The 19,915-nt window shown below is 44.2% G+C and overlaps 1 protein-coding gene and 1 long non-coding RNA gene across 3 annotated transcripts in view; one reads left to right on the forward strand and one right to left on the reverse strand.

Annotated features, from left to right (window-relative positions):
- The window catches only part of LOC121000945, a 677,653-nt gene extending 670,186 nt beyond the window's left edge, over positions 1-7,467 (forward strand). The window contains exon 5 of the long non-coding RNA XR_005778937.1: positions 7,420-7,467. This is a non-coding gene — a long non-coding RNA (uncharacterized LOC121000945). The remainder of the gene's footprint in view (positions 1-7,419) is intronic.
- KIRREL3 (kirre like nephrin family adhesion molecule 3) overlaps positions 1-19,915 on the reverse strand; it is an 886,110-nt gene that overhangs the window by 593,614 nt on the left and 272,581 nt on the right. The gene's annotated exons all lie outside the window — the stretch shown is intronic.

The following is a 19,915-nucleotide window of genomic DNA, read 5'->3' on the forward strand; positions in this document are numbered from 1 at the left end:
CATGATGCCGACCCCTTTAATATTTCAGTATGGGCTGATTTCCTACCGTGACCGGCCAGTAATCCAGAATATCTGATAGCGGCACCCATCAATGTCAGATTAATGGAACTTTATGGTTCCTTACTATTGCCCTCCTAACTTTTCAATGTCTTTCCACAAACAAAAGCAATGCAGATTTAGTCCCAGATTACTGTAAAATCCCATACATATTTGAGTTGCAGAAACTAGCGTCATGTCTTTTCCAGTTGACATTTCACACACAAAATTGTATCGGCTTGCCAGAGGGGCTGTCAGTCTCGGTCGGGGTCCCCAGACTGCGGGGTAAAAGGAGCTGGAGATGTCCATATGCTCACTGATATTTCCAGAGCTCTAATTAACGGGAAACAATTTAATCTCCCTGTTATCTGGAACATGTGGCCGGTCCTGTAGTGAAATCGGCTTGTTTTCCTCTTAAAGGCCATGTCATTCTGTCTCCTGTCTACACACCTGTGAAATGACTGAGGCCGAGGGGGACTTAGTCAGGCCCCCTTGGACATCACTTTTATGGCCTAGTCAGAAAGATAAGTTTAGATAACATGTAAAAAAAAGGGCCCAAATATATCCAGTGACCCACACGTGCAGAATGTTATTAAATGTGTTAAGTACTTTCTTGTTCAAGGTATTCCCCTAATATATTGAGGTCTAAAAATAACACTGCTTTTAGAATTTTGCAGGGTTGTGTGTGTTATATAGCTGCTGTGTACATACATGATATCACTTATCCTATATTATATTTCAGAGCTGCAATCACTGGTAGGGTTACTGAGTACATACATTACGTATCCTGTACTGATCCTGACTTACAGCCTGTATTATACTCCAGTGCTGCACTCACTATTCTGCTGGCAATGGCACGGTCTACATACATTACATTACTTATCCTGTACTGATCCTGAGTTACATCCTGTATTATACTCCAGTGCTGCACTCACTATTCTGCTGGCAGAGTCTCTGTGTACATACATTACATTACTTATCGTGTACTGATCCTGAGTTACATCCTGTATTATAATCCAGAGCTGCACTCACTATTCTGCTGGTAGAGCCACTGTGTACATACATTACTTATCCTGTACTGATCCTGAGATACATCCTGTATTATAATCCAGAGCTGCACTCACTATTCTGCTGGTAGAGTCACTGTGTACATACATTACTTATCCTGTACTGATCCTGAGTTGTATACTGTATTATACTCCAGAGCTGCACTCACTATTCTGCTGGTACAGTCAATGTGTACATACATTACTTATCCTGTACTGATCCTGAGTTACATCCTGTATTACACTCCAGAGCTGCGCTCACTATTCTGCTAGTGGAGTCACTGTGTAGATATGTTACATTACTATTACTTATCATGTACATACAGTATTTATAATTTCAATGTACTAACATTCCTGATCCGGTTGCATTTTACCTACACACACAATAAAATACGGAAAGTTACATCCTGTATTATACTCCAGAGCTGCACTCAGCATTTTGCTGGTGGAGTCACTGTGTACATACATTACATTACCTATCCTGTACTGATCCTGAGTTACATCCTGTGACAACCACTGCTAAACCTGTTCATTCATTGGCAAAATAAGAGACACATGGAGCAAGTTCAGGTGCAGCTCTTTTCTTTTAAGCCAGTTGTGAACGTAAACATTTCCAAGTTGCTTGCCAACCGTGACCAGTCCAATCTAAATATCCATGTAGGCTGGAGCTCTTCATGGTCGTTTGTTCAAAGGGAATTAAAGGGGTTGTGTCACTTCAGCAAATGGTATATATCATGTAGAGAAAGTCAATACAAGGCACTTACTAATGTATTGTGATTGTCCATATTGTCTCCTTTACTGACTGAATTCATTTTTCCATCACATTTTACACTGCTTGTATCCAGGGTTTACGACCACCCTGCAATCCAGCAGCAGTGACCGTGCTTGCACGCTATAAGAAAAAGTCCTGGACCGTGCACACTCCCCCGGCCCCAGCCACCAGAAGCTTCCGCTTTTTCCTATATTGTGCAAGCACGGCCACCACTGTTGGATTACAGGGTGGTTGTAACCATGGAAACGAGGAGTGTATAATGTGATGGAAAAATGAATCCAGCCAGCAAAGGAAGCAATATGGACAATCACAATACATTAGTAAGTGCCTTGTATTAACTTTCTCTGCATGATAAAGGCCATTTGCTAAAGTGACACAACCCCTTTAAGCTGAAGAATGGGTGATATATAAAATGTTCTAGTTAGTTGAATAGAAATCCTGGAGCCATGGGGTACATGTGGCCCTCAGGATCCCAGGCTCCTTTGCTGCACAGTCAAGTTGGTGTAAGCTTAGACCAGCTGTGTAGATTTGCACCAGATTTATCACAGACAGGGGTGTAGCTATAGAGGGAGCAGAGGTAGCTGTCGCTACCGGGCCCCGGAGCCTGAGGGGGCCCAAAGACCTTTGTGCCACATAAGAAGACACCAGTATTAGGCCCCATGCACACGACCATTGTTTGGGACCGCATCCGAGCCATTCACTTCAATGGGGCCGCAAAAAATGTGGACAGTACTCCGTGTGCTGTCCGCATCCGTGGCTCCGTTCCGTGGCTCCGTTCTTTGCGGACAAGAATAGGCATTTATATTGCCGGCGCCCGTTCCGCAAATTGCGGAAGGCAACACGGACGGCTTCCGTTTTTTGCGGATCCGCGGATTGCGGACCGCAAAAAACAGAACGGTCGTGTGCATGAGGCCTTATAGAAAGTGCATGCTGATCAAGTTACACCTCCGCCTGGAAGGAATGGGTTAGGTCAATAATTTGGCATTGGGGAGGGAGGGGAGGGAATTTCCCATTTCAATTTTAGCCTCAGGCAGCACCAAGGCTATGTGCTCCCCTGCCCCTGGCCACAAAGGAAGGGGGGCCCAAGCTGAAATCTTGCACCAGGGCCCATGAGCCTTTAGCTACGCCCCTGATCACAGGGCCTCAGGCTAGATGATAAATCTGATGCAGGCATAAAAACTTTTCTCTGACTCATTTACATTGACAGATTATTATGCCAGAATTGTGGTGCAAAAATGGTGCATCCGAGGCCCCACCCTTTCCCATGAAACCCTGCCCCTTTCCATTGAGCCCCACCTCCTTGTCATGCATGTCGGAAAATAATGTAGAAACCCTAGAAGCACCAAATTGTGACACTTTTTTTGGTGCAGACACATTAGTAAATCTGGGCCTATGTGTATAAGTGAATACTCATACATCCAACCTTTCCTTGAACAGTTGCTGAGATCTTGACATCTTGAGGCTCTACAAAAATAAACAGTTTTTTTCGGAAACGGCAAGTCTTGATATTTTTTGTAGATGGAAATTTGAGATCAGACAACGGCGCCTCTAGGTATTACTTTACCTGGATGGAAATGAAATGATGAGACGCGGGAATCCCTGCTGGGGTCTTAAAATATGGATACGGCTTCTAATCTACACTCGCTCTGGCGGCCCTCTGAGGGTTAACCGTATGCTTTTTGCCAGCGATTGTTTGAACATCTCTGCACCTGTCACTGCTTTATGCTTAGTGACGTCGGAGGCCACAGAAACGTTCTCGCATTGAACGCCAGAGTCGGCAGCAGGCCGGGTGACCTGAGACAGGGGTTAAAATATCGCGCTTCATGATGGGATTAATTAGGCTGCTCTTTTGCAGCCCAGCAGAGAGGGGTTGTACAGGTTGTTTGCAAGAGAGATCACAAGCCCGTGTTTGTGTGAGCTCTGTATTAATGTGTTCTGCAACACACATAGAAATCCCCTTATTATCTCCCTCTGTTGTGTCTGCTTCAGCCTGGATGCATTATGCTGCCCTGCGCTCATCATTTTACATTTGCCTGCCTTCCTTCACATCTCCTCTCCGCGTATTCTAGGAAATAGGCTGAAATAATTCTACACAATTAGCAGCGGAATGACGACGCTTTGTCCGATCCTACCTGGCGCTTCCATAATGACTGCAGGATGAGATTACCCATGCAGAGTAGAAGCCAGGATGGCTCCTCTTTCATTGTTTGTCATGGTGGTGAATTTTGAGATCCTGGATGCATATTTTTGGGGTGGGGGCTTTGCTTGCCTTTTCAGTAAAAATGATGAACGGCTGTTGACCAATTCATGGGGTTTTGAACACAGTAAGGCCTCATGCACACAACGGTATGTATTTCGTGATCGGCAAAACGTGGATCTGAAAAATACGAGTGACATCCATGTTGCATCAGGTTTTTTTGCAGCTCCACTGACTTCAATGGGTCCCTGGTCTGCATTTTGTGACCAAGTATAGAACATATTCTATCTTTTTGTGGAACGGACATACAGATTCGGATCATGAGGCCTAAAGGCCGGTTTGCTAACCCTATGTGCCAGATTTACTACAATGGCTCATGTTGGATGGTAAGTCTGGCACGCATTTAGATTGTCTAGTCTAACTTTATACCACCTATTACTTGTTGTACTTTGCCTCTGAATTTTTTGTGCCAATTTTGGCAACCACATATTAACGGGGTTGTCCCATTAAAAATATGCTACATTTTTTAAATAAGAACCTGGCTCTGAATATTTTTGTGATTGCATGTAATTCAATTTTTTTTTATAGCCACTTCAATAAAATGTATCTATGTAGTTACCGCCTGCTGTTTGTTCTTTTCCTTATTTCTCTGTTCCCCTCACTAAAGGGGTCACACATGCTCAGTTCCATCCTTCAACTGCCACCAGTTCTATGTTCTGTTAGAAGCTGTGACAGCTACAAGGAGAGAGTTGCAGCAGAAAGGACATGCCCCTGAGCTGTTCTAGGGAGAGAACTGCAGCAGAAAGGTCACACTCCCTGAGAAAGAACAAACCCTGTGAGCTGCCAGCTTGAAATAAATCCAGCAGACTAATTGGAGAAATGAATGGGGGGGCACTTTATCATATGAGGTACAGGGCCGGTTCTAGCTTGGTTAGAAATAGATCGTCATGTGCTATACCATGTCTGATTTTAATTTATTTTTATTTTTTTCAGATGCAGTGGCGGCCGGGTAGTAGGGTAAGTATAACCTACATGAGGTGCCAGGGCATTTGTGGGGAGGGGGGGGGGGGTGTCATTTTAGGGGTTTGATAACCATGTCCCCTTTTGTCATTAAGTCATGTCCACTTTCAGACTAAGCCAGAATTCGTAAATCTGCTGTATGAGTTTCAGGCAAAGCATTTTTGGTATCGTATGTTATTGTGTGTATATTTCTGGTGTTTTGCAGACCCTCACATTATAGAACTTGTCCAATTCTAGTCCATATTGAGGACAAGAATAGTCATTTCTATTGGTGGGAGTGAGAAAAACACGCAATACACAAGGAATGTATTTGTATTTTGTGGATCCATCATTTGAAGACCAAAATACGGACACGGCCGCGCGCATGGTGCCCTAGACTGAAATAATTTAGCGACTATTATTACAAGACCCTGCTATCACCACCAAAACATCTGTGCTGGATAGTAATTTGTCAGATATCAGCGGCCCACCCCCTGTTGTTTGTACTTCCACCGGCTCTGTCAGCCCATATTCAGGTAATGAATTCCGGTCAGCACAGGTAACGGCGGTGTTTTCTAGAGAACAATAGCGCCATTGTGTGCTCATGCCTTTTCACCCTCATCACCCTCTTCTTCATCCTTAGGCCTCCTGCACTAGGCCGTTGCCCGGCCGTGGTCTATTGCGGCCCGCAAACAGCAGGTCCGCAATATGCGGGCACCGGCCGTGTGCTCCCCGCATCATGGATGCGGACCCATTCACTTGAATGGGTCGGCAATCCGGAGCTGTGGTGTGGAACGGAGGCACGGAACCCAACGGAAGCACTACGGAGTGCTTCCGTGGTGTTTCTGTCCATGCCTCCACACCGCAAAAGAATAGAACATGTTCTATTTTTTGCGGTGCGGACGGACCACGGACCCATTCAAGTTGCGGTCCCCAATGCACGGAACGGCCGCACAACGGCTGTGTGCATGAGGCCTTAAAGTGTTTACTCCTTCCTTTGGTTTAGCTCCTATCACTGGGAGGCAGTGGGAGCCGGTGACAAACATCTCATCCGCCACTGACAGCTCCTATCTTATAATATAGACCTGCCAAAACCGTTACAATAATGACAGCTTTTTGCAAAATAAGTGCACTCCTACTCACACCAAGAAGCTAAGATGAGAAAATGAGTATTCTGCGTAATTTAACCCCCGTGTCCTCCATGAAGCGGTCATGCAGGCATTAAACATTCCCCACTTCTTTCATGTGTGAAGCGCTTAACCCTTTGTTAAATATTATTTGAATGTCCTATATCATTTTTCTGTGCACGGCAGGATAAGGCCTTCATATTCCATAAACACTGAAAGCAATGGGGAAATGACCAGAGCGCCCTTCTTCCCTCAGATAATGGTCAAAGTGTTCAAAGACATCAGCCACCAAACTGTCATGTCCCAAGGTAGAAGGGCAAGAACCATTAATAACATGGAGGTTGGGGGCCCGCTGCTTTGTGTACACCACTGAACAGATGATTCATGTACAATGTGCGATATATGGTTTAGATCCACATCATTCCAGCACATTCATCTGACAGCAGCACCTAACAGAACCAAGTCAATGGTCAGGTAGTTGCACCTCTGCTTCTTCTGTGGGTGCGAACATGCAGATCAGAGAGGCCTTCAAATTGATTTCAGCTAACATCAGAATGGTAATGCAGCTACCACCATGTCTGACTCCAGCCTTAGAATTTGGCAGATGTATTTTTTGAGGGTTTGTGGTGTCTATTTTTGTGTGTGGGAGATGTGTGTGTTGGGGGAAATATATATAATTGTGCTGGTAGTATATAGCATATATAGTCACACGTGGACATAATTGTTGGAAGCCTTCTGTTAAAGAAAGAAAAAACCATAATGGTCACTGAAATAACTCAAAACTGACAAAAGTAATAACTAAAAATTTGATTTGAAGTAATGAGAATTAGACATTGCTTTTGAATTCTGGTTAAGCAGAATAAATAAACTAAATAAATAAATAAAATAAAACAAACTAATGAAACTGGTCTGGACAAAAATGAAGGTTCCTCTAGAAAAGATTGAAAATAATCTGACCATAGGACATGTCGTACTTTCATTCCGGCCGTCGCTCAGCATGTTTGCCGTGCTGCCGCCAGAACTCCGGACCGCCCCCATTATAGTCAATGGGCCCGGAGCGGTAGTCCGAGCGCACACGTGCACTAGCGGCAGCACGGATCCGGCAGGCTGTTCAACCACCGGAACAGCCTGCTGGAGTTCCTTGCCGCTAGTGTGAAACTAGCCTAAGGTGTGTCCTGTATTTAGCATCATAGGTGTCCTCAAACTTGTAATCAGTCTGCCTATCTACAGGGTGAAAAGTAGTCACTGTGTTGTTTGGTATCATGGTGTCTACCACACTGAACATGGACCAAAGAAAGCTGAGGAGTTGTCTCAGGAGATTAGAAGAAAAATTTTAGACAAACATGTTAAAGGTAAAGGCTATAAGACCATCTCCGAACAGCTTGCTGTTCCCATTACTACACTTGCACATATTATTCAGAAGTTTAAGGTCTATGGACTGTAGCCAAGCTCCCTGGACATGGCCACAAGGGGAAAACTGATGACAAATTGAAGAGACGGATAATATGAATGGTAACCAAAGAGCCCAGAACAACTTTAATAGAGTAGAGGTGAACTCCAAGGTCAAGGCACATCACTGTCAGATTGCACAATACTACAAGAAAATTTAGACTGGCACATTCTTATTCATAGTCATAGGTGCATATCCATAAAGCAAGCATAGTTGATAAAAAAAATAATGGCTGCACACACATATAAGCAGTAAAGCTGAGAAATGGGGATCATTCTAAATTCAAGTGGTGTTATACCTACTATAAATGGATCAATGGAAGCTCTTAGTGCACATTTTGATCAAACTTGTGTCGGGCCCATCTACCAATCGTCAAGGTGGCTTCCGCAGACTGCATTTATAGTAGGTATAACACCACTTGAATTTAGAATGATCCCCATTTCTCAGCTTTACTGCTTATATGTGTGTGCAGCCATTATTTTTTTTTATCAGATTGCACAATACGTCGCTGTCTTAGGCCTCTTTCACATGGGCGTGTGCGCCCCGTGGTCGTGCTGCGGCCCGCAAAATGCAGGCCGCAATGCATGAGCACAGTCCGTGGGGCAGCCGCAGCGGATCGCGGACCCATTAACTTGAATGGGTCCGCAATCCGTCCGTTCCGCAAAAGATAGTACTTGTTCTATCTTTTTGCGGAACGGAAGTACGGGACGAAACCCCACGGAAGCACTCCGTAGTGCTTCCGTAGGGGTCCGTTCCGTGCTTCCGTTCCGCACCCATTCAAGTGAATGGCTCCGCATCCGTGATGCGGAATGCCCACGGAACGGCACTCGTGTATTGTGGATCCGCAAATGCGCACACGTCTGTGTGAAAGAGGCCTTACAAAAAGTGTACTTAATGGAAGACAACCGAGGAGAAAACCACTGTTGAAAGTAAATCATAAAAAAGTGAGACTGGAATTTGCAAAATGCATATTGACAAGCAAAAAGGTTGAACGTCCTTTGGACAGATGAGACAAACCTATATGTTTACAAATGCACACAAAGAAAAGAACATTGGGGGAGATTTATCACACTGGTGTAAAGTAGAACTGGCTTAGTAGCCCATAGTGACCAATCAGATTCCACCTTACATTTTTCACAGCTCCATTTGAAAATGAAAGGTGGAATCTGACTGGTTGCTATGGGCAACTAAGCCCCAGTTCTACTTTACACCAGTGTGATAAATCTCCGCCATTGTACCTACTGTGACACGTCTTGAATCTGTTCAGGCGGGGTACCATAAAATCTCAAGACTATCAAGATATTCTGGAATGAAATGTGCTGCCCAGTGTCAGAAAACTTGGTCTCAGTTGCAGGTCATGGGTCCTCCAACAGGATAATGACCCAAAACACACAGCTAAAAACATCCAAGAAAGGCTAAGAGCAAAGCCCTGATCTAAATCCTATTGAACATCTTTGGAAGGAGCTGAAACATACAGTCTGGAGAAAGCACCCTTCAAACCTGAGACACCTGGAACAGATTGCTCACGAGGAGTGGGCCAAAATACCTGTGGACAGGTGCAGAAGTCTCATTGAGAGTTACAGAAATCGCTTAATTGCAGTGATTGCCTCAAAGGTTTTTGCCACAAAACATTAAGTTAAGGGTACTATCATTTTTGTCCAGACCAGTATCATTAGTTTGTTTTTAGCTGATGTTCCGTACATTTTTATTTATTATTACTTCTGTTAGTTTCGAGTTATTTCACTGACCATTGTGGCCTTTTCTTTCTTTTAGGGTCCAATCACACGTCCGCATAATGGGTCTGCATCCATTCTGCAATTTTGCGGAATGGGTGCGGACCCATTCATTTTCAATGGGGCAGCAAAAGATGCTGACAGCACACGTGTGCTGTTCGCATCCGCACTTGCGTTCTGCGGCCCCGCAAAAAAATAGAACATGTCCTATTCTTGTCCACAGCCACGGACAAGAAAAGGCATTTCTATAGTGCCGGCCGTGTTCAGTCCACAAAATGCAGAACGCACATGCCCAGTGTCCTTGTTTTGTGGATCCGCAATTTGCAGACCGCAAAACACTTGCGGACATGTGAATGGACCCTAACAGAAAGGGAACAACAATTTTGTCCACTTGTGTATATGTATGTATTTTTCTACGGGGCGATTTATGTGTATTTGTGCATGAGGGTTAGATGTATGCCAGTTAAATTATCATTCGCTTATAACTGGCTACAAAATTGCACAATACAAAATGAATCACCTTTTCTGGGTATAGAAATTAGGTGTAATGATTACTATTTGCATTTTGTAGAGAAATAATGACACATCGCTCTGTATTATGACTACACATATAATGTGAATTTTTGAGCTGCCGAGGGTAATTAATTTGGTTCTGCGGCAATTACTTGGTCTGCCTTAGCTCTTCACAAATCATTCTCATTCAGTGTACCATTTCGGCTCTGCGCTTGTCACACTGTGTCATATTATGCAGCTAGGTATAGGCAACTGTGTAATTTTTTCGGATTATGGACCTGAAAAGGTAGCAGTCCATAGATTATAATTTTCTTCTTTTGTATAGGTCAGAGGGTTACAGGCTTTACTAGAGGATTCAGAACCGTTCCTACATAAATCTTGTTTTCGGCTTTTCATGGAAGGACAGCGCGGTGTAGAACATGTGCAGGACCCAGCAGAGAGCATTATAAGAGGGGAAGAAACGCACCCGGCTCCTGTAATCCAAATGATCTGCAAGAATATCCATTGTATGTACGCTGAGCTCCTGAGATGAAAGCTTTTATTCATATCTGCTCCGCCTGACTTTTACTGGATTTCATTGTACCTGGCCTAGATTTACATGTAAATGCTTATTGATGGCCGATAGGGGACCCTGTTTGCAGCACCTCAAAGTATTTCTAATGGGATAAATAAAACTATAATGTATCATTCTAGATTCTTACACCATCCATACACATGAGATAGCTGTATGCCCTGATCCTCCCATACACACGCATGCTCGGCATGTCTTCTGAATGGGAGAGGGGAGAAAGCCACTGATCTCCCTGAGAAGAAAAAAAAAATCCTTGGATTTCAACATGTCCAACCTCTCTACCCCCTGAGAGTCAGGACGGAGGCCCCCAAGGTAATCCCACTAATATGTATGATCAGCTTTAATGCTATGGCTGTAAATAATGAAGGTTTTTTTGCTGTCTGGTCACTAACAGTCACCAGAGGGAAGGTATAGTATCCTTATTTTTCCAATTTTGGCAACAGGTTTTCTGGATTTTGAAAGGTGGTTGCCCACTCTTACAGCAAAGTTTACTCATATAATGAAAATGTTTGACATATTTTGAGTTTTGGTTCCTCATTCAAGTTTTTTGCTTGCTGTCAATGAACAGAAATATGATCATTAAAGAGGTTTTCCAGGGATTTCCTATTGATTGATCTTCAGGATGTGTCATCAATACGTTCAACTCCCAGCACCACCGCCGACCAGCTGTTTGAAGAGGCTGCTGTGATCCCCTGAGCTACAGTGAGCACTGTGGCCTCCTCACAGCTCGCCAAGTACAGCCCCGTACATCCTAAAGCACCTGTTCTTGCTATTGAAGCTCAGCCCCTTTCACTTGAATGGGACTGAGCTGCACCTACTTTAGATCACATGACCAATGTACGATGATGTCACTGGCCTAAGCGCTTATGGGCGAGTCAACCCTTTACACCGTAGATAACTGACCGGTCCTGCCAAAGCCAACAATTTGTCCAACATTCATCTACGGCCTCACGCACACGGCCGTTGCTTGGTCATTACGTAGATTGGGGACCGCAAATGCACGGGCAAATCCTTACGGATTCCGCAGACGGATCCAGACCCATTCAACTTCAATGGGTCAGTGATCCGTCCACACGGCAAAATAAATAGAACATGTTCTATTTGTTTTGCGAAATGGAGGCATGGAACCCCATGGAAGTGCTACGGGGTTAAAGGGTCCACATCCGTGATGCGGTGAGCGCGCCGCAATACGGGTACAGCCAGGCATTGGCCGTGTGCATGAGGCCTAATGCATTCCCTGTAATAACAATTTTAGAGCATCTATTCTTATGACTCTATGATGTGCCAGTCCTATGATGTGCAGTCAAGGTCCAGATGGGTATTACCAGTTGGGTGGGTGTCCCTGCATGCTGACAGACTGTGCAGAAACACCCCTCCCCCAATTGGTAACATCCATGCAAACCTTCATGCAAACTGCTAGTGATTCATTCATAACTGCTGGCAGGAATAATAAAGGAATGGCACATCATAGAGTCATAAGTAAAGATGCTCCAGAATTGTTATTACAAAGGGCGTGCAAGTAGTTGCAAGATCTCCTTAAACATGTCAGCTGTAAGGCCCCTTTCACACGGGCGAGTATTCCGCGCGGATGCGATGCGGGAGGTGAACGCATTGCACCCGCACTGAATACCGACCCATTAATTTCTATGGGGCTGTTCACATGAGCGGTGATTTTCACGCATCACTTATGCGTTGCGTGAAAATCGCAGCATGCTCTATATTCTGCGTTGTTCACGCAACGCAGGCCCCATAGAAGTGAATGGGGTTGCGTGAAAATCGCAAGCATCCGCAAGCAAGTGCGGATGCGGTGCGATTTTAACGCATGGTTGCTAGGTGACAGTCTATAAACTGTATTATTTTCCCTTATAACATGGTTATAAGGGAAAATAATAGCATTCTGAATACAGAATGCATAGTAGGTGATCAATTGAGGGTTAAAAAAAAATAAAAAAATTAACTCACCTTCTCCTCTTGTTCGCGTAGCTCCCGTCTCTTCTTTACTTCTCAAAAGATGAACTATCGGCTAAAGGACCTTTGGTGACGTCAGATCACATGCTCCAATCACATGGTACATCACCGTGGTGATGGACCATGTGATTGGAGCATGTGATCTGACGTCACCACAGGTCCTAGCCGATAGTTCATAGTAAAATATTAAGTTTATATCACCCCCTTGCCCAATTTTACATATAAAATATATAAACAATAAAAAAATTACATATCACTACGCCCGAAAAAGTGCGAACTATTAAAAAAAAAACTTTCAATTTGCCATTTTTTAGTCACCTTGTCCTAACAAAAATTAGGTTAGGACTGTTCCATAAAATCTGGAATGCACGCAACTTTTTTGGTGTTTTATTTTTTTCACATGGTATCAGGTATCGCAATGCTTTTTTATGGTATCAAAATCGAGTCAAAATTTTGGTATCGTCACAACCCTAGGTAAGACATGTGTGTTTTTTTTATTATACCGTAATTATATGTATTTAAAATTTGGCGACTAAAATTTTAAATTTGGCTCCTAAATTTTTCCAGGTTAGGAGCCAATGGCTCTTTGATTTTTTTTTAGTCTGGAGCCCTGGCTGTGTGAGCAGGACACTGTGCAGAATGGGATTTTGGCCTCTAAATGTGGACAAGAATGTTCCATTCACAAACAACAAGCAGAGATAGTGAATCGTTAATTTCTAACGATAATTTGTTTTCCCTTAGTCCTAACAGCAGCACAGATGGGGTTAACTACCCCCGCGTAATTTTAATGAGCCCAAGCACCAATAATAAAGATTTACACCCCTACAAAAGGAGGGGTGGAATATTTGTGTGCTGCTGTTAGGACTAAGGGAAAACAAATAATCATTAGAAATTAACTATTCCCTTACGTCCTACCAACAGCACAGATGGGGAGATAGCAAGAAGAAACCCCTAGGGAGGGCCTTCATGCCTGGAAGAGCTAAGAATAGCCTGCCCAAAGGCCGAGAACTCCGCTATCCTGGCGTCTAGTCTGTAGTGGGAGATGAAAGTGGATTCAGAGCTCCAGGAGGCAGCTTTACAAATCATGTCCAGAGGAAGGAGACTTCTTTCTGCAAAAGAAGTAGAGATGGCCCTTGTGGAATCGGCCTTGACGAAATTCTGGAGGATCCAAAGACTGGGAAACGAAAGATTCCCTGATGGCCTCCTTAATCCAGCGACTAATCGAAGCCTTGGACGCCTTGCGGCCTTTAGACTTACCGGCAAACAGGATAAAGAGGTTCTCATCTATCCTGAACTCCCTGGATCTATCCACATAGATCTGGAGACATCTCGAGATATCTAAAGGATGTTTGACAGGATCCCTGGAGGAGGTAGACGGAGAAAAAAAAGACTGGCAAAGAAATGACCTGGTTAATATTCTGGAATGATGACACCTTGGGCCTGAAATATGGAAGAAATCTCAGGAGAACCCGGTCTTGAAGAAAGATGGTATAGGGTTCTAAGCCGAGAAAGCTTGAAGCTCCGAGACTCTCTTGGCCGAGGTTACCGCCAGTAAGAAGACCAACTTCAACGTCACAAACTTCAAGTCTACCTCTTCCAAAGGCTCAAAGGGGGGAGATGCTAGCCCCCTGAGCACAACTGATAAGTCACACTGAGGAATGGGTTTCAGTACTGTAGGCCTCAATCTTTCGGGTCCTTTAAGGAATCGCTTGATTAGTGAGTCCCGAGAATAGGGCCTGTTGAGATAGGCCAAGATGGCAGAAATTTGGACCTTCAAAGTAGATGGAGCAAGGCCTCTGTCAAGGCCGTCTTCAGGAACAAGAGCCCCGCATTAGTAAAATAAGCGGGGCTAAGCAGTAAAAAAGAAACAAATGAAAAAATCTTCCCCCAAAGGTGGAGGGGGAACCGCCAGTCCACCTGTCTGGAGGACAGAAAAGAACACAGTGGGCTGGGGGGTGTCCCCTCCTTTTGTAGGGGTGTAAATTTTTATTATTGGTGCTTGGGCTCATTAAAATTCCGCCGGTCCCACCAGTCCACGGGGGGTAGTTAACCCCATCTGTGCTGCTGGTAGGACGTAAGGGAATAATAGAAACACAAAGTCTTGTGCAGTCATTATACAATCGATTACTTCTATGTTTTTATCTGTTTTTAGAAGAAATAAAGGTGGAAAATAAAAAAATCCCTGCACCCTCTCCGTCCAGCTGTGCCGCTCTCCGATCTCTCAGCAGCTGCAGGGTAAGATTGATCAGCAGTCTGGGGCCGTTTTATAACCGAATACAAAATGGATCTGTTTTATGAAGTGCAATTCTATTAACAAGTTATTTAAGAGTTGACTTCCGCTGTAATCCAGTTGTAGCCAGAGGCAGAGGGGCCACGCCAGGAGACTGCAGATAACTCACTCACAAACAGAGCCTCTGACCGTTCTACCTAATCATTTCTTACATCCACATCGCCGCTGCAGTGATGGAAGGAGACAGGTTTGGAAGGCATGCTGGGAGTTGTAGTTTTACGACATCTGGAGAGCCACAGGTTGGAGATCAGTGTTTCACACAATGCTGTTTTATGCAGACTGAATAAGCAGCGGCTTCTCCTGAAATAATTATTTCTACTAATGGTTATAGTTCATGTATCCAAGCTAAGCTGATTGTGTTTGCTTTGTATTAGTGAATTTTAAATGCCTAATTTAGGAGTGAAAGCCATATTATGCAAGTCTCACATCCTGATTAGGCCGCGTTCACATCACTGCTAGTTACTTCCATTGTTCCGCTCTGTTGGAGGAACAGAAGAATGAAAATAACGGAAGGGCCAGATTCGAAACATAAATGAAACCAATGGAGCCGAACACATCCCATTGATTATAATGAGGCTTGTTTGAGTTTTGTTCAGGTTTTTCAGCAGAATCTACTATAGCGGCCGAGAACAGATCCCCAAACACAAATGTGAACATGCCCATACATGGTAGCAGACTATCAGAATTCTGGTGCTAAAGGGTTAATGCTAAGGTTTACTATTAAAGCTGTTAAAACATTTACTGTCATGCTAACTTTGCACTATGAATTCCAAAGGGCCATGTGTATCGGTAGGAAATGGTTAACTGGCAGTTCTTAGTGTTAGTTGCTGGGTAGTGGGTTGGCCTCACTCCTGGTTAGTGAGTCTTCTGTAAGCAAGCCAGAGAGAAGACCTGCTTCGCTGCTGCTGCCAAGAAGGCCAAGACAGAAGCCTTGTCTAGGGAGACACCATCCCTGTGAGAAAAGCATCTGCTAAGAACCAACTTTTGAGGGAAAGAAGCATTCAATTATTAGAGAAGGTTGAAGACCATAAAGGGACAGTTTTTGGAAGAAGACAGTAAAGCTAACACATTGATATGGTTGAAGACTTTACTGCACGTGTTTGGGTTATATTGCTTATATTGCTTTTGGAGCCCACCACACTACTTAGATGGACTGGTCATCTGATCTGGGACTGCACCCCGCAGTTGGGCATTGCAGAGAAATATTGAGAGTGATTGCATGCCCTTGGTCATTTGGGAAGATTGCACATAACTGGAAGAACTGCTATCACAGCCATCTTTGAACACAGCCTTTGGAAAAGCCTACTCCGTGAAATACCTGACAACTGTGCCTACTGCTTGTATCTGCACTGTGACACCCATCATCTATTCAGTAAAAGACTGACCTTATTTTACTATAATCAAACGGGTCTGTTCATTGGTCTCCATATCCTGCTTTGCACAATGCTGCTCAGCTTACATCAAGGGCACCCCAGCCACTACCAGAAAGGAGACCCCAAAATTCATGGTGTGCCCCAAGGGGACGAAGTATTGCACCCCTCCACACACTATTCCCAGTGCTGGAGCAGGGAATGGCCACCATTAAGGAGTTATGAGTATGACCACCGTCATTGCCACTGTCATCATTCCCATCCTCATCACCTCTCCACACATCCCTTGGCCCGTGGCACTAGGACTACTGAAAATTCAAAAAAATCCTCATCTGTGACATCCAATAACATGACATTGGGAATCCATGAGTGCAGCTTATGCCCAGCATATAACGTCACATAAAACTGGCTTTTGAGCAACAACATACTCTGCTGAGATAGCACAGAAATGAACCGGGGAGTTGTCGTTATAGTTGGAAACCCACTTTAGGGCTCCTTCACGCAGTCACAAAACGGTGCATTTTAAAACACCATATTATTATTTTATCTGTAACAAACAGGGTTTTAGTGGTGTTTTTACTTAATATTTTTTTGTAAATGTTTTTCCTGTCCTATAGAGAAGACCACTGGAAAAACACCAGATAAAAAAACGTCATACACTGAGCATGCGGCATTTAATGAAAAAATATCAGGCTACTTTCACACTAGCGCTTTTTGCTGGTTCCATCATGGATCAGCAAAAACGCTTCCGTCATGAACGGATCCGGTTTTATTATCTTTAACATAGCCAAGACGGATCCATTGTATATTGTGTGCGAGAAAATGGATCCGTCACCATTGACTTACATTGTGAGTCATGACGGATCCGTCTTGCTCCGCTTGCAGCGTTATTCTGTCAGAGATGGGAACGCAACCAAACGGAACGGAATACATTCTGGTGCACTCCGTTTCGTTCAGTTTTGTCCTCATTGACAATGAATGGGGACAAAGGGGAAGCGTTTTCCCCCGCTATTGAGACCCTATGGCGGATCTCAATAGCATAAAGGGAAAGCGCAGATGTGAAAGTAGCCTAACTTACATAAAAGCACAACCAAAATGCCATATTGTATGTTGCGTTTTATCTTTTATTATAAACTTAAAAAAAAAAAACACACACGCTTTTTAAGTAGCTTTTTTTGGAGGAAAGTATGGGCCCCCCCTGTGATATAATTTCCTCTGTAGAGCCACATGGTAAAAAAAAAAAAAAACAGAGCATGCTGTGATTTGAAAAAAACATAATTGACAAAAAACGCACCTCAAGGGTTAAGAAAAAACACATTTGCCCTGCATGTCCCATAAACGTCCAGGCAACATCTCGAGTTGGCATTTTTTGTCTAAAATCACGGCAAAACACACCAGCTAAAAAATAAATAAAAAATACATGCACCAAAACCACAACCAAAGGCCTCATGCACACGGTTGTTGTTTTGGACCCGCATCCGAGCCGCAGTTTTGGCGGCTCGGATGCAGACCCATTCACTTCAATGGGGACGCAAAAGATGCAGATAGCACTCCGTGTGCTGTCCCCATCCGTTTCTCCGTTCCGTGGTCCGCAAAAAAAAATATAACCTGTCCTATTCTTGTCATTGCTTTGCGGACAAGAATAGGCAGTTATATTAAAGGCTGTCCGTGCCGTTCCGCAAATTGCAGAAACGCACACGGACGCCATCTGTGTTTTGCGTATCCGCGATTTGCGGACCGCAAAACACACAATGGTCGTGTGCATGAGGCCAAAGAGCCAAAAAACCTATGGGGGACATTTATCAAGACCGGTGTATTGTACGCTGGCACTGATTCCTCCTGTGCTGTGCAGAGGCGCACTCTCTCATATATTTGGCGCATCTTTCGCCCGTGCGACACACTTAAATCTCCTAGCTGCCGTATGTTTTAGTCTTCCTTCCAGAAAACTGGCGTGAAGAAAGATAAATCTGCTCATGGCGCGCCCCCTTTTCTCGCCACTTCTGAAAAGTGTCGTGAAGGAGGAAACGTTGCACATTTTGCCACACAAACGGCGTGCGACTAAAAATGGGACCTATTTACGTGGCGTAAATAGGTTAGTAGATGTCCCCCTATGTGTCTATGTGTAAACCTACCCGTACTAGTTTTTTTCTGCTGCAAGGAGGGGGATTCATATTCCAATTTTAGCCTTTTTCGGAAGGCATTGGCTGCCAGCTGTCTGAAGCTGCTCCTTTCCCAGCGTTCTCCTCTCTGTTGCTATCCAGAGATAACGGCGCGCTCTGTTATTAGGCCTGACAGAGATCTGTTTCCAGCAGGAGAATATTCCCTGGCACATGAGGTATCATCACAGACAGGGGCCACTCTCACCTAGCCTGTAATAACTGACTTTCTAGAACTCGCTCATGCTGTGATGCGATGGAGAAGACATACCACAGGCAGGCTATTATTTTCCTGATGCCCCGGCCCACTCCCTCACTCAGCACTTACTCAGCACTGAAAATCCACATTTTGACAAATTAAGCAAACGTTCCCTTGTCGCCTTTTGAGAATTGTAAATTGGACGGTGACAGCGGCCGTGTGACCATCCTTAAACAGTATATGGCGCCTTTATTACTGCTGTTATTTATTGACTGTCAGGCTGCTAATGCCTGCACATTATATCATTTCTATACCGTGCTGTAATCCTAAAGCAGGGGTAGGCAACCTCCGTCACTCCAGCTGTTGTGAAACTACAACTCCCAGCATGCATACTTGCTCTGCTCTTCTAAGAACTCACATAGAAATGAATGGAGCATGCTGGGAATTGTAGTTTCACAACAGCTGGAGTGCCGAAGGTCGCTGATCCCTGTCTCTACTCTGTGAACCCATCAGCTTACTCTACCACTGTGGTCATAGACGGTTAAAGGGGTTTTCCGGGACTAGAATATTGACGTCTGTTCAGACTCAATACCTAGGCTGAAGTGTGAGGAGACAATATGGCTCCTGTATTGACCAGTACGTCACCTCATATCTTGTCAGACAATGTCAACTCAACTGATCAGGTAAGTATGAAGATGAAGTCTGACTTACGTCCTGTCGCACAGCTACCCATTACATTGCTTTTGTGAGGCATCTAGAATAAGGGCTCATTGGTTCATGTCCGTGTGCTGTCTGACCCGTTATATTCAATGGGCCTATTCACATGCGTGATTTTCTGCACAAACCATCAGTCTATGCAGAAAAAAATCCCAGCATGCAGCATCTGATTATGATTTTTGTGCAAGACTCATCCATTCAGTTGAATGGCCGCGCGATAAAAACTGGTCACACATGGGCGCCATCCGTGTGTGGTCCATTAAAAAAACACGGATGAGTTTTAGATGACTGGCCTGAAAGAGTTAGATACATCCAACAGCTATATAACTACAACTCTAATGGAGTGCTGGGACTTGTAGTCCTCACAGCTCAAGGTTGTGGGTTCTGCTCACCAGTCATCTCCAGTTAGGGCTCATTCACACGACCATAGTTTCGGTCAACATCTCTGATTCACATTTTTTACAGATCGGATTCGGACCCATTCATTTCAATGGGACTGCAAATGATGTGGAAAGCACACTGTGTGCTGTCCGCATCTGTATGCGTATTCTGCGGCCCCACCAGAAAAAGATAGAACATGTCCAGTTCTTGTCCATTTTGCGGACAAGGATAGTACATTTCTACAGAAGTTAAAAAATGAATGGTGGCATACACTTGACTGGCATCCATGTTTGGCAGATCCTCGATTTTCGGACCCCAAAACACGGCCGTGTGCATGAGCCCTTACTGTTTGTAGATTTTTTTATATCATAGAGAAATAAAGATAAGAGC

The sequence above is a fragment of the Bufo bufo genome, chromosome 1 (genome assembly GCF_905171765.1).
Source record: "Bufo bufo chromosome 1, aBufBuf1.1, whole genome shotgun sequence".
Lineage (NCBI taxonomy): Eukaryota > Metazoa > Chordata > Amphibia > Anura > Bufonidae > Bufo > Bufo bufo.